This window comes from Macaca nemestrina, chromosome 17 (assembly GCF_043159975.1).
Source record: "Macaca nemestrina isolate mMacNem1 chromosome 17, mMacNem.hap1, whole genome shotgun sequence".
Taxonomy (NCBI): Eukaryota; Metazoa; Chordata; class Mammalia; order Primates; family Cercopithecidae; genus Macaca; species Macaca nemestrina.
Window position 1 is genome coordinate 728,775 of NC_092141.1, and position 19,814 is coordinate 748,588.

Below are 19,814 nucleotides of genomic sequence, written 5' to 3' on the forward strand. Positions count from 1 at the left end.
AGGCTAACTCCAGAAGCCAATCCCTTCTCTCCTGCCCCAGTGTTTGTCCCCTTGGCTCACAAGGCAGCACACTCAGGACTGTTCCACTCCCCTCCCCCCAACCCAGTGTGAGACGCCCTCATCCTCTCACGGGCGGGGGCTCCTGCATGCTCACTGCGGGGGGGGCTGCTGCCACACAGGTGTCCACACGTGTGCACCCCCCCCAGACCAGGCGCCAGACTGCACAGCCCCTCAAAGTACGCACACAACAGAGGGAGAGTCACCAGGGTCAGACTCACTTTAGAACAACCTGCTCTCACGAGACCTCACTCACTTCTGCCAGAAAAACATTAACCCGTTCAAGAGGGCTCGGCCCTTGTGACCCAGTCGCCTCGTATCAGGCTCTTACTGAACATGTCCACCCCCCACCACTGTTACACTGGGATTCAGTTGCCAGCACATAAGCCTTTGGGATACGTTCAAACATACCCACGGATAAGTGATAAGGACCTTCGCCTCTAAAGAGGAGCTGTCAGACACCCTTCAAGACTTTCCAAGAGGGAACCAAGCTGGTCCTTTGCCCCTCACCCCTCCCCACTGATAGCAGAGGACCATATTCCTTGGGAGGGGAGCTACCCAGGCAACAGGTCAATGGGTTATGAGAAGACAAGCTTGTCTTTAACCCCACCTGTGTTTCCCCCTTCACCCCCCCGCCCAACCCGACCCAGAAGATCCTTCCAAGAACTCGAGGCTGCCTGCAGGATGGGCCTCTCCCTCCCCAGAAGCCTGGCTGACACTCCGCAACTCCAGGAGCAGAGCGTGGGGCCCTGGAGTTCGGGAGCAGTAACCCTGATCAGGGTTACTCAGCCACAGCACAACTGCCTTTTTCAGCCAGGTAATCCTCTGGGAGGAGATGGGGCTGTCCTGTGTATGGTACGATGTTTAGCAGCACCCCTGGCCTCTACCCCTAAATCGTAGTGGCACACATCCAACCCCCAGTTGTGACCATTGAAAAATGTCTTCAGGCATTGCCAAATGTCCCCTGGGGGTCACCCTCCCACCCCCTCCCCACCCCTTAACCCAAACCATGTGCCCAGAGCCCGTTGCCTATTTCTAGCCTAGAGAATTAGGGGTGGGGAAACTGCTCCGTGCTTGCAGTGGGGCAAAACTGGGTAGAGGCAGAGCAGGCCTGCCTTCCCACCCTTGGACCAGGGGAGTTTCCCAAAAGCCAAGTAGAAACTGGAAGAAAGCGGGGTTCAAGCAGCATCGGGGGCGAGGGAACCCATCACCAGAGGCTGAGGTGCTCCTCGGGAGTGGATCAAGAGGCCAGTCCGAGGATGTGTTACGACGGGGCTCCTGGGAAACCCTCAGATGCCCACATCTGGAGGGGATCAAAGCAGAAGGATGAGGGAGAAAGAGAAGAGAGCCCTCCTTCCACCTGCCAGCATCTGAGCTGCAGGAAGGGGAGGGGTGGCATTGGAAAAAAAGAATGAAAGTTGGGTTTAGGTTGGGCACAGCGGCTCACGCCTGTCATCCCAGCACTTTGGGAAGCCAAAGCAGGGAGCTCAAAGCTCACTTGAGCCCAGGAGTTTGAGACCAGCCTGGGCAACAGGGTGAGACCCCTGTCTCTACTAAAAATTTAAAAATTAGCAGGGTGTGGTGGTACGTGCCTATACTCCCAGCTACAGGGGCCAGGGAGGTTGGGGGACTGAGTTAGGAGGATCGCTCGAACCTGGCAGGTGGAAGTCTCAGGGAACCTTGATCGTGACACTCCAGCCTGGGGGACACAGCAGACCTTGTCTCAAAAAAAAAAAAAAGAAGGAAAGAAACTTGGATTCATAGATCTAGTAGGTTGAATGACGGCCTGAAAAATATATGTCCACATCCTAACTCCCAGAGCCTGTGACTGTGACTTCATTTGGAAAAAGGGTCTTTGCACACATAATTAAATCACGGCTGTCATGATGAGATCATCCTGGACGTCCAGCCAGCCCGAAATCCAGTGACAAGCATCATTACAAGATGTACATAGAGACTAGAAGGCGGCCCTGGGAAGATGGAGGCAGAGATTGGAGTGATGCAGCCACAAACCCAAGGACACCTGGAGCCTCCAGAAACCGGAGAAAGGAAGGAAGGAATCTCCCTTGGAGCTTCCAGAAATGGGAGGAAGGAGGGGAGGAAGGAGGGAGGGAGGGAAGGAAGGAAGGGATTGATTCTCCCCTGGAGCCTCCAGAAAGCGGAGAGAGGGAGGGAGGGAGGAGGGAAGGAAGGGAGGAGGGAAGGAGGGAAGGAAGGAAGGCAGGAGGGAGGGAGGGAGGGAAGGAGGGAAGGAAGGAAGGGAGGAGGGAGGGAAGGAGGGAAGGAAGAGGGAAGGAAGGAGGGAAGGAAGGAGGGAGGGAGGAGGGAGGGAGGGAGGGATTGATTCTCCCCTGGAGCCTCCAGAAAGCGGAGGAAGGAAGGAAGGAAGGAAGGAAGGAAGGAAGGAAGGAAGGAAGGAAGGAAGGAAGGGAGGAAGGGAGGGAGGGAGGGAGGGAGGGAGGGAGGGAGGGAGGGAGGGAGGGAGGGAGGGAGGAAGGGAGGGAGGGAGGGAGGGAGGGAAAGCAAGGAGGGAGGGAGGGAGAAGGAAGGAAGGAAGGGAGGGAGGGAGGAAGGAAAGAAGGAAAGAAGGAAGCAGGAAGGAAGGGAGGGAGGGAGGGAAGGAGGGAAGGAAGAGGGAGGGAGGAAGGATTGATTCTCCCCTGGAGCCTCCAGAGGGACACCACCCTGCTGGCACCTTGATTTCAGGCTTCCAGCTGCCAGACTGTGAAAGCACACACCTAGTTTGTTTTAAGTCAGCCAGTTTGTGGTGATTACTAGGGCAGCCCCAGGAAATGAATGCAACAGGAAACTAGAATTTGGTCCACAGTGGAGACAGTCTTCAGCAGAGTCTACTTTTCATTCTGACACTTTTATTTTTTTTGAGACAGAGTCTGGCTCTGTCACCCAGGCTGGAGTGCAGTGGTGCAATCTCGGCTCACTGCAACCTCCGCCTCCCGGGTTCCAGTGATTCTCCTGCCTCAGCCTCCCGAGTAGCTGGGACTACAAGCATGTACCACTGCACCTGGCTGGTCCCAAACTCCTGAGCTCAAGTGACCCGCCTGCCTCAGACTGGCAAACTGTTGGGATTACAGGCGTGAGCCACCGTGCCCAGTCATGCTGTATGCTTTTAAAAATTGAGGCAAAATTCACATAATATACAATTAACGATTCGATTCTAAAGTGTACCATTTAGAGCATTCGCAATGTTATGCAACCACCACCTCTGTCTAGTTTCAAAATGTTTTCAATCACCCCGTAAGAACTGTGATGGTTAATTTTGTGTGTAAATTTGATGGGATAAGGGATGCCCAGGTGTCTCGTTAGGCATTATTTGGGGGTGTGTCTGAGACGGTGTTTCTGGAAAGAGATTCGCGTTTGAATCGTGGACTGAGTGGAGGTCGCCCTCACCGATGTGAGTGGGCACATCATCCAGTCATGTGGGGACACACAGAGCAAAAAGGAGGGAGTGGATGAACTTCCTTTCTGTTCTTGAGCTGGGACATCCACCTTCTCCTGTCTTCAGACAGTGGAATTCCTGGTTCTCTGACTTTTGGACTGAATTCTACCACTGGCTCTCCAGTTCTCCAGCTGGCAGGTGGCAGATTGTGGTACTTCTCAGCCCTCATGATCATGTAAGCCAATTTCCGTAATAAACCTCCACATACAAGGAAGATCATATAAGAACATTCGTTTTCTCTGAGCACTATTGATGGGGGGTGGGGCGAGAATATCGGATGTCCATGAAATAATCACTCCCAGTGTCGCCCTCCCTGCAGCTCCTGCAACCACTAAGCTGCCTTCTGTCTCATGGATTTGCCCATTTGTATTCTTCCAAAACTTACAGGATTTTTGCTGCACATTTGAGAGATTTGTACATGTGGTCACGTTAGACCACCGTTTGTGTTTTTCTTTGCCACATAATATTCCATCGTGAAACTCAACCACTTTTTTTTTTTTTTCTTGAGAGAGGGTCTCAATCTGTCACCAGGCTGGGAGGCAGTGGTGGGTCATGGCTCACCGCAGCCTAGAACTCCCAGGCTTAAGTGATCCTCCAGCTCCAGCCTTCTGAGTAGCTGGGACTGTGGGTGAACCACCGCACCTGGCTAATTAAAAAAAAAAAAATTAGGCCAGGCACGGAGGCTCACGCCTGTAATCCCAGCACTTTGGGAGGCCGAGGTGGGTGGATCATGAGGTCAGGAGTTTGAGACCAGCCTGACCCACGTGGTGAAACGCTGTCTCTACTAAAAATACCAAAATTAGCAGCATGATGGCCCACATCTGTAATCCCTGCTACTCAGGAGGTTGAGGCAGGAGAATTATTTGAACCCAGGAGGCGGAGGTTGCAGCGAGTTGAGATTGCACCACTGCACTCCAGCCTGGGCAACAGAATGAGACTCCCTCTCAATCAATCAATCAATCAATCAATCAAACAAAATAAAAATTTGGAGAGACAGGGTCTCCCTATGTTGCCCAGGCTGGTCTTGAACTCTTGGCCTTGAGTGATCCTCCTGCCTCAGCCTCCCAAAGTGGGATTACAAGTATAAGCCACCACGCCTGGCCTCAACCCCATTTTTTTTAGACAGGTTCTCACTCTGTCACCCAGGCTGGAGTGCAACGGCACAAACTCGGCTCACTGCAACCTCTGCCTCCTGGGTTCAAGCGATCCTCATGCCTCAGCCTCCCAAGGAGCTGGGACTACAGGCGTGAGCCACCACACCAGTCTAATTTTTGTATTTTTAGTAGAGACAAGGTTTCACCATGTTGGCCAGGCTGGTCTCAAACTCCCAACCTCAGGTGATCCGCCCGCCTCAGCCTCTCAAGGTGCTGGGATTGCAAGCACGAGCCGCCGTGCCCAGCCCTCAACCACTTTAAAAAATTTTTCCTTCTGTTGATGAATTTGTGCAACTTAAAAAAAAAAAAATCCCGGCCAGGTATAGTGGCTTACACCTGTAATCTCAGCACTTCAGGAGGCTGAGGAGGGTGGATCACTTGAGGTCAGGAGTTTGAGACCAGCCTGGCCAACATGGAGAAACCCTGTCTCTACTAAAAGTACAAAAATTAGTCAGGCATGGTGTCACACACCTGTAATCCCAGCTACTTGGGAGACTGAGCCAGGAGAATCGCTTGAACCCAGGAGGCGGAGGTTGCCAAGATCACGCCACTGCACTCCAGCCTGAACATCGCAGAGATTCTGTCTCAAAAAAAAAAAAAAAAAAAAAATTCAAAATGAGTATTATATGCATGTGGCAACAAAGTGAAGCATCAGAAAAGAAGAGAGAGTGAAAACTAAGTGTCTTTTCCTCTCCTTCCAAAGAGACAATCATTTTACCCATTTCTTATGTATCACTGTAGCAGTATTCCAGGCACATACATATATGCATAGATGCATTTTTTACACACGTGTGTTTATGTGGTAACTATCGATCGAATGCCTGCCGTATGCCAGGCACTACTTTAGTGATGGGGGTACAGCCAGGAACAAAACAAAGTTTCCAGCTCTCCTGTTTCTAGTAGAAAGAGAAAGATGCTACACAGATAAACAGATGTACATGCCAAGCGGTGACTCGTGCTGTGGAGGGGAATAAGCACAGCAAAGGGACACGGGGGAAAGGTCAGGAAAGGCTACTCTGATAAGGTGACATGTGAACGAAGTGACGACAGCCAGGGCAAGAGTGTTCCAGTGGCAGGGAACAGCAGGTGCCGGAGAAACAGCAAGGAGGTCCTGGGGTTGGGGCGGAGCACGGGGCAGCAGAGGGTAGCAAACCCCACACACCGGGCCTCGCTCCCTCTCCGTGAACAGTCTTGGCCTTTGTTCCACATCAGCCTAAAATGAGCTGCCTCCTTCCTTTTTAGAGGCAGCCAAGTAACCCACCATATGGATGTGGTGCAATGTACTTAACTAGTTGTAGAGTTTTTCTTTTCCTTTTTTTTTCCTAAGGTATGAAGTGAAAACCAGGAAGCGGTTGGCGTGAGTTCTCGGAGGAGGAAAAGGGAAGCGCCGACCTGCTTTTCGCAGGGGCAAGAGCAGACACGGCAGCCCACGCACCTTATGTCTAAATATTAAAAGTTACGACAAACTGTTAAGGAAAATATGTCCTGTTCTCCTACCTTGACAAATACACTTTCGCAACAACCTGGAAGGTCAGATTTAAATTTAGAATTTCCGATTCTTCAGGTTTCTGCGGCCCGCCCCCGGCCTGCACCTCCTCTTCCTACTTCCAGCTCCAGCACTGAGAAGGTCCCGTGGGCACATGGGTGTGGACGCCTGAGCCTGCCTGTGCGGTTTCCATTCACGCTGCCTGCCCCAGGACTGCTCAGGAGGAAGGAGGCCCACACAGGCCCTACAAGCAGGCTGGGGCTATCTGGGCAAGAAACTCCAAGGTCCCAGGTACTCGGATTGTGGGCTAGAAGGAAGGAGCGGGGATAGGCTGTATGTGGGTGAGACCCCTCGATTCCACGTGATTCCTGACACTCAGGGAGACACACAGCTGGAGTGGAGTCAGAGCAGGATCCAGTGGAGCACGAGACACAGGGCAGGGACTCCTCTCGCCCACACCAAAGGCTGGTGCTGCAGAAGTGTGGACACTCTTGTCTGCCTTGGGGAAGACACTCGGTGTGGGCAGGACAGAGTAAAAAGCTGGAATCAGCAGCCAGGCCAGTAGGAAAGGCAGGAACCGCAAGCCCTACCCAGGGCTTGCCCACATCAGCGCCAGCCAAAGGGGAAAACCTGATCCTTCTTGGGAGAGAAACGTCCACTCTGGAGAATGTTTGAAGAGCTCGTAACAGTAACAGCCGCCGAGACTGCAAGGAGAAGGTATAAACGAGGAAGCTGACGCCAACAGTGAAGGCGCCACCATCTCTCCTGTTGCTCAGTGAACGTCGTTGTGAGGTCTGCCGCACTCCTGCAGGAGACGTGGAACTGGGAACGTGGGTTCCGGCCCATTTGGTGACAAACCAGCATTGTGAAGTTGAGCGATCCACTTTACACCGCTGTGTATCAGTTCCCTCGTCTATCGAATAGGAGTACACTTGACCAGTCTCTTTCAGAGTTACAAGAATCGGTCCCATCACCCTTGCTTTGCTCATTTAGCCACTCACAGAACGTCAGCTCTGTGCCAAGAGCTGGGCAGGGCTGCAAGAGCAGAAGTAAAGACATCATACTTTCTCATACTTTCTAACCTCAACGAACTTGGTCCGACTGAGACAAACAGCTGTGCTCCAAGAGCTGCCCATTCCATGTGCTGTTGCAGGCTTAGAAGCATTTTCCAGATAAATAAATAGAAGTTAAGATAGAATGGGGCCAGGCACAGTGGCTCTTGCCTGTAATCCCAGTACTTTGGGAGGCTGAGGCAGGTGGATCACTTGAGGCCTGGAGTTCGAGACCAGCCTGGCCAACATGGTAAAACCCTGTCTCTACTGAAAATACAAAAATGAGCTGGGCGTGATGGGCCAGCGCCTGTAATCCCAGCTACTCAGGAGGCTGAAGCAGGAGAATCGCTTGAACCCAGGAGGCAGAAGTTACAGTGAGCCAAGATTGCGCCACTGCACTCCAGCCTGGGTAACAGAGTAAGACTCTGCCTCAAAAAAAATTAAAAAAAGAAAACAAAAAGTTAAGATAGAATGTTGTTCTTTTAAACTAAGGGGGGAAGCATTTCATTTCAGTGCTAAATTATGGTTTTCAAAAAGGTCAAATCACACCTTTGATGTAAAATTTTACTCAGCACTTTGATGAAGAAACCAATAGGATATTAAAACTGGTTCAAATAATTTGAAGGAAAGAAATGTATATATTATACATAAACATATAGTATCTATAAACATATACCATATAAACATCTATTGTATATATAAATATATTTTTATATATTTTATATATTTAATATATATTATGTATGTTTATATATAAACATAAACATACACCCACACAAACACAGTTGACCTTTGACCAACATGGAGGTTAGGGATGCCAGTCCCCTTGCAGTCAAAAATCCGTGTGTAACTTCTGACTCCCCCAAAACGTAAGTAACAATAGCCTACTTTTTTTTTTTTTTTTTTGAGATGGAGTCTCGCTCTGTCGCCCAGGCTGGAGTGCAGTGGCGCGATCTTGGCTCACTGCAAGCTCCGCCTCCCGGGTTCACGCCATTCTCCTGCCTCAGCCTCCCGAGTAGCTGGGACTACAGGCGCCCACCACCTCGCCCGGCTAGTTTTTTATATTTTTAGTAGAGACGGGGTTTCACCGTGTTCGCCAGGATGGTCTCGATCTCCTGACCTCGTGATCCGCCCGCCTCAGCCTCCCACAGTGCTGGGATTACAGGCGTGAGCCACCGCGCCTGGCCACAATAGCCTCCTATTAACCAGAATCCTTACCAATGACATAAACCGTCGGTGAACACGTTTTTTTGCATGTGTATCGTATACAAGAAAGTAAAATGTGATTAAGAAAATCAGAGAGAAAACATTGACAGCACTGTACTGACATTGATCATTTTAAGTTTATGTCATCTGTGTACAAGATGAATCGTCTGTCTGAAACAGCAGCCACCGCAGCTGCAGACCTCCATCTATGGTACGTATCAGGCAATTCAGCTTTTTCTTGTCATGTCAGGACTTTCCTTTGCTTTTTGGGAGCACTTCCAGCATCCTTCGCAGCGGCTCATCTGGGTCCTGGGTGTTGCTAAGGTTGAGGGTATTGCACTGAACACAGTGAAAGACACCGGAGAACTGCCATCGAGCACTTTTTCCTGCTGTTCATAACTTCCTGGAGAGGCAAGCTGCTCACATGGAGATAATTAGCCTCACACGGCGGGTTTGTTCATGTGTGTTTTTGTTTTTGTTTTGAGACAGAGTCTTGTTCCGTCACCCAGGCTGGAGTGCAGTGGCACGGTCATGGCTCGCTGCAGCCTCAAACACCTGGGCTCAAGTGATCCCCTGCTTCCGCCTCCTGAGTAGCTGGGGCTACAGGCAGATACCACCATGCCTGGGTAATTTTTAAATTTTTCAAAATTTCTGGTTTCAAACTCACGAACCTCAAGTGATCCTCCCTCCTCAGGCTCCTAACGTGCTGGGATTATAGGAATGAGCCACCGGCTAGATAATTTACTTTGTCACATGACATTTTAAGGGGGATATTTGCAACACTTGGGCTCATTAAAATAGCAACAGGAGACAGCTACAAAATTATCACAGTAGCGCAGTATGTGTTACAGCTATCTTTTTTTTTTTTTTTTTTTGAGATGCAGTTTTGCTCTTGTCGCCCAGGCTGGAGTGCAGTGGCACAACCTCGGCTCACTGCAACCTCTGCCCCCCAGGTTCAAGCAATTCTCCTGCCTCAGCCTCCTGAGTAGCTGGGATTACAGGTGCCGGCCAACATGCCTGGCCTTTTTTTTTTTTTTTTTTTTTTTGTATTTTTAGTAGAGACCGGGTTTCACCAAGTTGGCCAGGCTGGTCTCGAACTCCTGACCTCAGGTGATCTACCTGCCTCGGCCTCCCAAAGTGCTGGGATTACAGGTGTGACCCACCGCACCTGGCTACAGTTAACTTTATAAGTTACGATTTAACACTGCATCCTTAAATTATTATACTGGTCCAGTATGTGTTATAGTTAACTTTATACAGTTAGATTTAACACTGCATCTTTAAATTCATTTACATTTCTCTTGACTGCAGGCATGGTCTGTAAATGTATGGGTAAGTTTTGATACATTTTAACTTTTTAAAGTACATGTATATTTTATGGAGGTAAATGATTTTTAAAAACTAGTATTGGACTAGGTGCAGTGGTTCATGTCTATAATCCTAGTGCTTTGGGAGGTCGAGGCAGGGGGATCACTTGAGGTCAGGAGTTTGAGACCAGCCTGGCCAATGTGGTGAAACCTCATCTCTACTAAAAACACAAAATTAGTCGGGCGTGGTGGTACATGTCTGTAATCCCAGCTACTCGGGAGGCAGGAGAATCACTTGAACCCGGGAGGCAGAGGCTGCAGTGAGCTGAGATGTCGCCTCTGCACTCCAGCCTGGGCCTCAGCAGAAAAAATATTCGGGTGTTTTTTTTTTTCTTTCTTTTATCTTTTCCTTAAACAGGCATGAACCAACTATCCAAACCAAGAAGCCAAACATAACCAACCATCTCATTGTCCTGTGCACTCCTCTCTTCCCCCTTTCCCTGGCCCCCACCAAGAGGTCACCACTGTCCCTGTCCTAAAGTTTGTACTTTTTATTGCATTGTAAAATACCGTTGTATCATAAATACATGTATGTAAACAGACTTCCTTTTTTTTTGGTGGGGGGGCGGGACGGAGTCTCGCACTGTCGCCCAGGCTGAACTGCAGTGGTGCAGTCTCCACTCACTGCAACCTCCCCCTCCTGGGTTCAAGCAATTCTCCTTCCATAGCCTCCTGAGCAGCTGGGATTATAGGCACAGGCTGCCATGCCTGGCTGATTTTTTGTATTTTAGTAGAGATGGGCTTTCACTGTATTGCCCAGGCTGGCCTCGAACTCCTGAGCTCAGGCAATCCATCTGCCTCGATCTCCCAAAGGGCTAGGATTACAGGCGTGAGCCACCGTGCCTGGACCCTTTTTAAAATTTGTTTCCAAGGTTCATCCATGTTGAGGAGCCCAGATCATCCTTTAGCTGATGTATAATATCCCACGTGGGACCACCTCACTGAGTGGTTCCAGCTTTTGGCTACTCTGAGCTTTGCTGATATGAACATTTTTGATGGCTCTGGTGCCCATATGCAAGAATTTCACTTGGGTGTGTCTTTTTTTTTTTTTCTTAAACATTCAGTTGTGCCAAGCATGGGTATATCTTAAGGCCTGGGGTTCCCAGAGATCCTGCCTTCCCCAGTACACCGGCGTGGCCTTCCAATTAGCTCCTGTCACTGTAGCGAGATGTCTGCCACAGACCCAGGCAGCATATCCATGGCCGACCGTGCCCAGCAGCAGAAGAGGAGCGTGTCTCCTCCTCCCTTTTACCAAGGAGCAAAGCTCTCCCAAGAGCCTCAGGTAGATGATCTTCCACTCTGATTGGCCAGGAGTGGGTAACAGGTTCCTTCTCAAACAGATCACTGACAAAGAGAATGGGACGACCATAATGACTCCGACAGATCAGGATTCTCTTGAGAAGACACAAGCCAGGCTGTAGGTGGACACAGGGACCAGAACAAGGTCAGAGCTCACAGGAAGGGTGGGGCAAAGGCTGGGTGGGTAATTGCAGCCGACAGTGTCTGCTCCATCCCCATCCCCCACCATTCACCTCCACGTGCTGAAAGCTTCTTCCTCCAGACACCTGGGACTCTGCCTGAGGCTTTCTCCAGTTGCATTTGTGGCCCACACAGAAAAAGCTAGAAGTACTACAGAGTTAGGACCTCCGGAAGCCGCCTTTCCCCAGAGGCGGAGGGTGGCACCTCCGGAAGCCGCCTTTCCCCAGAGGCGGAGGGTGGCACCTCCGGAAGCCGCCTTTTCCCAGAGGCGGAGGGTGACACCCAGCTTCTGAGAGGTGGAGGGTGACACTCAGTTTCTGAGAGGTGGAGGGTGACACCCAGCTTCTGAGAGGTGGAGGGTGACACTCAGTTTCTGAGAGGTGGAGGGTACTACCCAGCTTCTGAGAGGCGGTGGGTGATGCCCAGCTTCTGAGAGGCGGTGGGTGACGGTGGGTGACAGTGGGTGACGGTGGGTGACAGTGGGTGACAGTGGGTGACAGTGGGTGACAGTTTCTGAGAGGCGGTGGGTGACGGTGGGTGACAGTGGGTGATGGTGAGTGACGGGTGGCGGTGGGTGACGGTGGGTGACGGTGGGTGACAGTGGGTGACAGTGGGTGACGGTGGGTGACAGTTTCTGAGAGGCGGTGGGTGACGGTGGGTGACGGTGGGCGACAGTGGGTGACAGTGGGTGACAGTTTCTGAGAGGCGGTGGGTTACGGTGGGTGACAGTGGGTGACGGTGACGGTGAGTGACGTGTGGCGGTGGGTGACAGTGGGTGACAGTGGGTGACGGTGGGTGACAGTTTCTGAGAGGCGGTGGGTGACGGTGGGTGACGGTGGGTGACAGTGGGTGACAGTTTCTGAGAGGCAGTGGGTGACGGTGGGTGGCGGTGGGTGACGGTGGGTGGCGGTGGGTGACAGTGGGTGACAGTTTCTGAGAGGCGGTGGGTGACAGTGGGTGGCGGTGGGTGACGGGTGATGGTGGGTGACAGTGGGTGACAGTTTCTGAGAGGCGGTGGGTGACGGTGGGTGACAGTGGGTAACAGTGGGTGACAGTGGGTGACGGTGGGTGACAGTTTCTGAGAGGCGGTGGGTGACGGTGGGTGGCGGTGGGTGACGGTGGGTGACGGTGGGTGGCGGTGGGTGACGGTGGGTGACGGTGGGTGACGGTGGGTGACAGTGGGTGACAGTTTCTGAGAGGCGGTGGGTGATGGTGGGTGACAGTGGGTGACAGTTTCTGAGAGGCGGTGGGTGACGGTGGGTGACAGTGGGTGACAGTTTCTGAGAGGTGGTGGGTGGCGGTGGGTGACGGTGGGTGACAGTGGGTGACAGTTTCTGAGAGGCGGTGGGTGACGGTGGGTGACAGTGGGTGACAGTGGGTGACGGTGGGTGACGGTGGGTGACGGTGGGTGACGGGTGGCGGTGGGTGACAGTGGGTGACGGTGACGGTGGGTGACGGTGGGTGACAGTTTCTGAGAGGCGGTGGGTGACGGTGGGTGGCGGTGGGTGACGGTGGGTGGCGGTGGGTGACGGTGGGTGACAGTTTCTGAGAGGCGGTGGGTGACGGTGGGTGGCGGTGGGTGACAGTGGGTGATGGTGGGTGATGGTGGGTGACGGTGGGTGACAGTTTCTGAGAGGCGGTGGGTGACAGTGGGTGACAGTGGGTGACGGTGAGTGACGGGTGGCGGTGGGTGGCGGTGGGTGACGGTGGGTGGCGGTGGGTGACGGTGGGTGACAGTTTCTGAGAGGCGGTGGGTGACGGTGGGTGGCGGTGGGTGACGGTGGGTGGCGGTGGGTGACGGGTGACGGGTGGCGGTGGGTGACGGTGGGTGACAGTGGGTGACAGTTTCTGAGAGGCGGTGGGTGACGGTGGGTGGCGGTGGGTGACAGTGGGTACAGTGGGTGACGGTGGGTGACAGTGGGTGACAGTTTCTGAGAGGCGTGGGTGACGGTGGGTGGCGGTGGGTGGCGGTGGGTGACGGTGGGTGGCGGTGGGTGGCGGTGGGTGGCGGTGGGTGACAGTTTCTGAGAGGCGGTGGGTGACGGTGGGTGGCGGTGGGTGGCGGTGGGTGGCAGTGGGTGACGGTGGGTGACGGTGGGTGACGGTGGGTGACAGTTTCTGAGAGGCGGTGGGTGACGGTGGGTGGCGGTGGGTGGCGGTGGGTGGCAGTGGGTGACGGTGGGTGGCGGTGGGTGGCGGTGGGTGGCGGTGGGTGACGGTGGGTGACCGTGGGTGACAGTGGGTGACAGTTTCTGAGAGGCGGTGGGTGACAGTGGGTGACAGTGGGTGACGGTGGGTGACGGTGGGTGACGGTGGGTGACAGTGGGTGACAGTTTCTGAGAGGCGGTGGGTGACAGTGGGTGACGGTGGGTGACGGTGGGTGACAGTGGGTGACAGTGGGTGACAGTGGGTGACAGTTTCTGAGAGGCGGTGGGTGACAGTGGGTGACGGTGGGTGACGGTGGGTGACGGTTGGTGACAGTGGGTGACAGTTTCTGAGAGGCGGTGGGTGACAGTGGGTGACGGTGGGTGACTGGGTGACAGTGGGTGACAGTTTCTGAGAGGCGGTGGGTGACAGTGGGTGACGGTGGGTGACGGTGGGTGACAGTGGGTGACAGTGACAGTTTCTGAGAGGCGGTGGGTGACGGTGGGTGACGGTGGGTGGCGGTGGGTGGCGGTGGGTGACGGTGGGTGGCGGTGGTTGGCGGTGGGTGGCGGTGGGTGACGGTGGGTGACGGTGGGTGACAGTTTCTGAGAGGCGGTGGGTGACAGTGGGTGACGGTGGGTGACGGTGGGTGACAGTGGGTGACAGTGACAGTTTCTGAGAGGCGGTGGGTGACGGTGGGTGACGGTGGGTGGCGGTGGGTGGCGGTGGGTGACGGTGGGTGGCGGTGGTTGGCGGTGGGTGGCGGTGGGTGACGGTGGGTGACGGTGGGTGACAGTTTCTGAGAGGCGGTGGGTGACGGTGGGTGACGGTGGGTGGCGGTGGGTGGCAGTGGGTGACGGTGGGTGGCGGTGGTTGGCGGTGGGTGGCGGTGGGTGACGGTGGGTGACGGTGGGTGACAGTGGATGACAGTGGATGACAGTGGGTGACGGTGGGTGACAGTGGGTGACAGTTTCTGAGAGGCGGTGGGTGACAGTGGGTGACGGTGGGTGACAGTTTCTGAGAGGCGGTGGGTGACAATGGGTGACGGTGGGTGACGGTGGGTGACGGTGGATGACGGTGGGTGACGGTGGGTGACGGTGGGTGACAGTGGGTGACAGTGGGTGACAGTTTCTGAGAGGCGGTGGGTGACGGTGGGTGACGGTGGGTGACGGTGGGTGACAGTGGGTGACAGTGGATGACAGTGGGTGACGGTGGGTGACAGTGGGTGACAGTTTCTGAGAGGCGGTGGGTGACAGTGGGTGACGGTGGGTGACAGTTTCTGAGAGGCGGTGGGTGACAATGGGTGATGGTGGGTGACGGTGGGTGACAGTGGGTGACGGTGGGTGACGGTGGGTGACAGTGGGTGACAGTGGGTGACGGTGGGTGACAGTGGGTGACGGTGGGTGACAGTGGGTGACAGTGGGTGACGGTGGGTGACGGTGGGTGATAACCAGCTTCTGAGAAGCTTCGTCGCCCCTCACTTGGGGTCACTGGCATGTTTGGCCTCCCAAGTCCTCCCAGAGGACTGAGCTGTGGTTACGCACAGAAGTAGCTGGCAGGATAATGAAAACTTTATTAACTGTCCTGCCTTCCCTGTCTCACTTACCGACTCCTCCACCCACGTTTCCTAAGACCTTCTCCCAGATAAACTCTGCACTCAATTCCTAATCTTAGAGTTTGCATTTGGGGGAACTCAAACACACACAACAACCAACACAGCAGCCAACAGTCTGTGTGCCAGGGATGTGTGAATAAGATGGGAGGCTGGGCTGGATGTTGGATAGATGGGCTGTCGGCTAAGGATAGAAAATTAGAAGTCATCAGCATGTAGGACATGATTGCAGCTTTGAGTGCAGATGAATAGACAGACAGAGCTTCAAGAACAGAGTCCTTACACCAAGCTCAGAAAAGGCCAACATTCAGAGGCTGAGAAGGGAGGATTTCTGTGCAAAGGAGACTGAATGGCCAGAGAATCCTGAGGATGGTGTCCCCAAAGCCGGGCAGATACAACATTTCAAGAAGGAAAGAGGGGTCAGGAGTGTCAAATGTTGCTGGCAGGTCAGGGACAATAAGGACAAAGGTTGTTCACTGGACTCGATGACTTGGAAGGACAGCGGTGACATTGTAAAGCTGCTTTGGTAGCACAACGGTGCAAGAACTACAACTGTAGTGGGCTGAGAAGGGATGGGTCAGTGAGGAGACAGAGACTGCAAAGGAGACCAGACAGAAAAATGTACACTTAAAATACCTGTAAATGTTTAGCTTCGCTTTCCTTGCATGGCCTTTTTGTGATTATTTATGAAACGCATTCATAAGATGCATCCCTTTGTTTGAGGTGACTTTTCTCTTTCATAGCTCACTGGCTGGCTCAACATAACCTCGACACAACCTTCACTAAAATCAGAAGAGAAATGACCAAACTGTCTCCTGCCAGCTAAGCATTGAGGCAAGAAGGACCAGCTGAGAGGGAAGACGGGCAGGAGGGAAGACGGGCAGGAGGGCAGCCAGCCTTTCCAGGCACCGTCTGCAGGTACCAGGGTGAGTATGAAAGGGCATCTGAAATGCAGACCCCAGACAGATCAAAGGTAGCTGGTCATTTCCACAAAGGACTTCTGCCATTTGTATTTCACTTAACTCCTAAGGACAAAAGCAGACAGGCAAGAGGCAGATACCACACACTGTGCTTGCCAAGCTGTGCTGGACACACCAGGGAGCTTGCCAGGGGATGGGAAGACTGAGGACACACATCCCACTAACAGAACGGCCCCTTACAGAGCGATGCGTCCACACACGCCAATGATGTCATTTGCTCAGTGCTGACTGAGATTTATAGATTTGATGCAATCCCCATCAAAATCTCAAAGGGGATTTTAAGAAGTAAACAAGAAGATTTGAAAATGTATGTGGAAAAGCAAAGGCTCTAGAATCGTCCAAACAATCTTCAGAAAGAACACAGTTGGAAAACTTACTCTACGTAATACCAGGAGTTACCACGGGCCGGGCACGGTGCCTCACGCCTGTCACCCCAGCACTTTGGAAGGCGAAGGCGGGAGGACAACGTGAGCTCAGGAGTTTGAGACCAGCCTGGGGAACATACTGAGAATCCATCTCTATTTTTTATTTTTATATTTTTTAAAGATTTACCATAAAGCTACCAGATGATAAGTCAAGATGATGTGGTACTGGTCAAAGGACAGACAGAACAACAGAACAAAAGAGACTCCAGAAATACAGAAATAGATCCACAAACATATAGTTAACTGATTTTCTACAAAAGTACCAAGTCAGGCTGCATATGGTGATTCATGCCCGCAATCCCAATGCTTTGGAAGGCCAAGGTAGGAGGATCACTTGAGCCCAGACGTTTGAGACCTGCTTGGGCAAAACAGTGAGACCCTGTCTCAAAAAAAAAAAAAAAAGAAAGAAAAAGAAAATCAGAAACAACCAGCCGCGGTGGCTCATGCCTGTAATCCCAACACTTTGGGAGACCAAGGCAGGTGGATCACTTGAAGTCAGGAGTTCGAGACCAGCCTGGCCAACATGGTGAAACCCCATCTCTACTAAAAAAACAAACAAACAAAAATAGCCAGGCGTGGTGGCACGCGCCTGTAGCCCCAGCTGCTCAGGAGACTAAGGCAGAAGAACCACTTGAATCTGGGTGGTAGAGGTTGTAGTGAGCCGAGATTGTACCACTGCGCTCCAGCCTGGGCCACAGAGTGAGACTCCATCTCAAAAAAAAAAAAAAAAAATCGTAATGAAAAGTACCAACTCAAGTCAACGGGAAAAGGAATGTCTTTTCAACAGAAGTTCCTGGAAAAAACTGGAAATTCATTTGGGAAAAAATAAACGTGACTCCTATATATGACTTTATTCACAAAATTAATTTGAGGTCGGCCAGGTGCAGTGGCTCACACCTACAATCCCAGCACCCTGGGATTATACAAAATTAGGCTGGCATGTTTGTGCACACCTGTAACCCCAGCTACTTGGGGGGCTGAGGCAGGAGAATTGCTTGAACCCGGGAGGCAGAGGTTGCAGTGAGCTGAGATCAGGCCACTGCACTCCAGCTTGGATGACGAGCAAAACTCCATCTCAAAAAATAATAATTAATTTAAGGTAGATCATGAACCTGACCTAAAACCAGAACTATACAGTTCTAGAAGATAGCATAGCACACTGTCTTTGCAATAGGGGGCAGGCAAAGAGTCCTTGGACAGCATACAAAAAGAAAAAACTGATCAAATGAAGTGAAAATTGAAAAAACTTCTTTATCACAATTTCAAATTTCTGCTTATCCAAAGACACCATTCAGAAAATGGATAAGTCACAGACCTGGAAAAAAAATCTTTGTGGTCATAAAGCTGACAAAACACTTGTATTCAAGTTATGCAAAGACATCAACAACAGCAAATCAACAATAAACAACCACATTATAAAATGGCCGAAAGACTTCAAAAGACACTTAAAGATATACAAATGACAGGCCGGGCACGGTGGCTCACACCTGTAATCCCAGCACTTTGGGAGGCCAAGGCAGGTGGATCACCTGAGATCAGGAGTTTGAGAGCAGCCTGACCAACAGGGTGAAACCCCTCTCTACTAAAAACACAAAAAGTAGCCGGGCTTGGTGGTGCACGCCTGTAGTTCCACCTACTAGGGAGGCTGAGGCAGGAGAATCGCTTGAACCAGCAGAAGTTGCAGTGAGTGGAGATTGTGCCATTGCACAGCAGCCAGGGCCACAGAGCAAGACTCCATCTCAAAAAAAAATAAAATAAATATACACACACACACACACACACACACACACGTACAAATGACCAGAAAGCACATTCAAGAGTGCTTGATTTCATTAATCACCAAGGAAATTCAACTTAAAACCACAGAGAAACACAACTTCTTACTCACTAGAATGGCTAAAATCAAAGGCTGATTTTTCAATGGGTACTGGGGGCTACTAGAGGGAGGAGGGGCTGGGAGGTGTGGACTGAGAAACTACCTCTTGGGTGCTGTACTCACCACCTGAGTGACGGGATCACCCATACCCCAAACCTCAGCATCACGCAACGTACCCATGTAACAAACTTGCACACGTACCCCCCGAATCTAAAATAAAAGTTGAAATTAAATAAACGATAAAATACCGTTCCGTATCTTTTTCAAAAGACACATCCAGTTATCTACTGTCACATAACACATCACTCCAAACCTTTGTAACTTAAATAACGACAACCATCGTATTATCTCTCACAGCTTCTTTGGGTCAGGAATTCAGGAAAGGCCTGTCTGTCTGGGTCTGGCCTGGGGTCTCTCCTGCTGCTGCTGTGGGACGAGAGCTGGATGGGAAAAGTCGGGGCTGCAGAAGCTGAGGCATCTTTCTCTCCATACGTCTTAGAGGCTCTCCATGTGGACTAGGTGGGGATTTATGAAGCTGTGACAGCCTTGGGGTCCTCAGACTTCTCACTGGGAGGCTCAGGACTCTAGAGAAAGCACGTCATGGGCTAAGAAGGTGGATGGATGCTGCATTCCCTTTAGGACCCAGCCTGAGAAGTCACACACTGGGGCACTTCTGCCGCATACTGTTGGTTACAAGCACGTCAACAAACCCGTTAGATTGAAGGAGAGTAGAATGAGACTCTGTGTCTTGCTGTGGGAATGGCAAGATTCTTGAAGACTATGTGGGAAAAGAGGTATTACTGCAGCCATTTTTAATTTATCATTTTATTTTATTTTGGGACAGAGTCTTGCTCTGTCACCCAGGCTGGAGTGCAGGGATACAATCTCAGCTCACTGCAACCTCCACCTACTGGGTTCAAATGATTCTCCTGCCTCAGCCTCTCAAATAACTGGGATTACAGGCGCCCATCATCATGCCTGGCTAATTTTTGTATTTTTAGTAGAGACAGGGTTTCTCCATGTTGGCCAGGCTGGTCTCAAACTCCTGACCTCAAGTGATCCGCCCACCTTGGCCTCCCAAAGTGCTGGGATTATAGGCATGAACCACCATGCCCAGCCTCTGCAGCCATGTTCAGATAATCGAATCTGTGGAGGATAAACCTGGAAAGAAAAGCAGGTGACACATCATATCAGGGCTTGTAAGCCACACTTTTTTTTTTTTTTTTTAAGAGACAGAGGCTGTGCATGGTGGCTCATGCCTGTAATCCCAGCACTTTGGGAGGCAGAGGCAGGTGGATCACAAGGTCAGGTGTTCAAGACCAGCCTGACCAATATGGTGACACCCCGTCCGTACTAAAAAATACAAAAAAAAAAAAATGAGCCAGGCATGATCGGGCACCTGTAGTCCCAGCTACTCGGGAGGCTGAGGCAGAAGAATCGCTTGAACCTGGGAGGCGGAGGTTGCAGTGAGTCAAGTTCGCGCCACTGCACTCCAGCCTGGGCAACAGAGGGAGGCTC

The 19,814-nt window shown here is 51.8% G+C and overlaps 1 protein-coding gene across 1 annotated transcript in view; it reads right to left on the reverse strand.

Moving 5' to 3' along the window:
* The window catches only part of LOC105471483 (rabphilin 3A like (without C2 domains)), a 243,403-nt gene that overhangs the window by 199,965 nt on the left and 23,624 nt on the right, over nt 1-19,814 (reverse strand). The gene's annotated exons all lie outside the window — the stretch shown is intronic.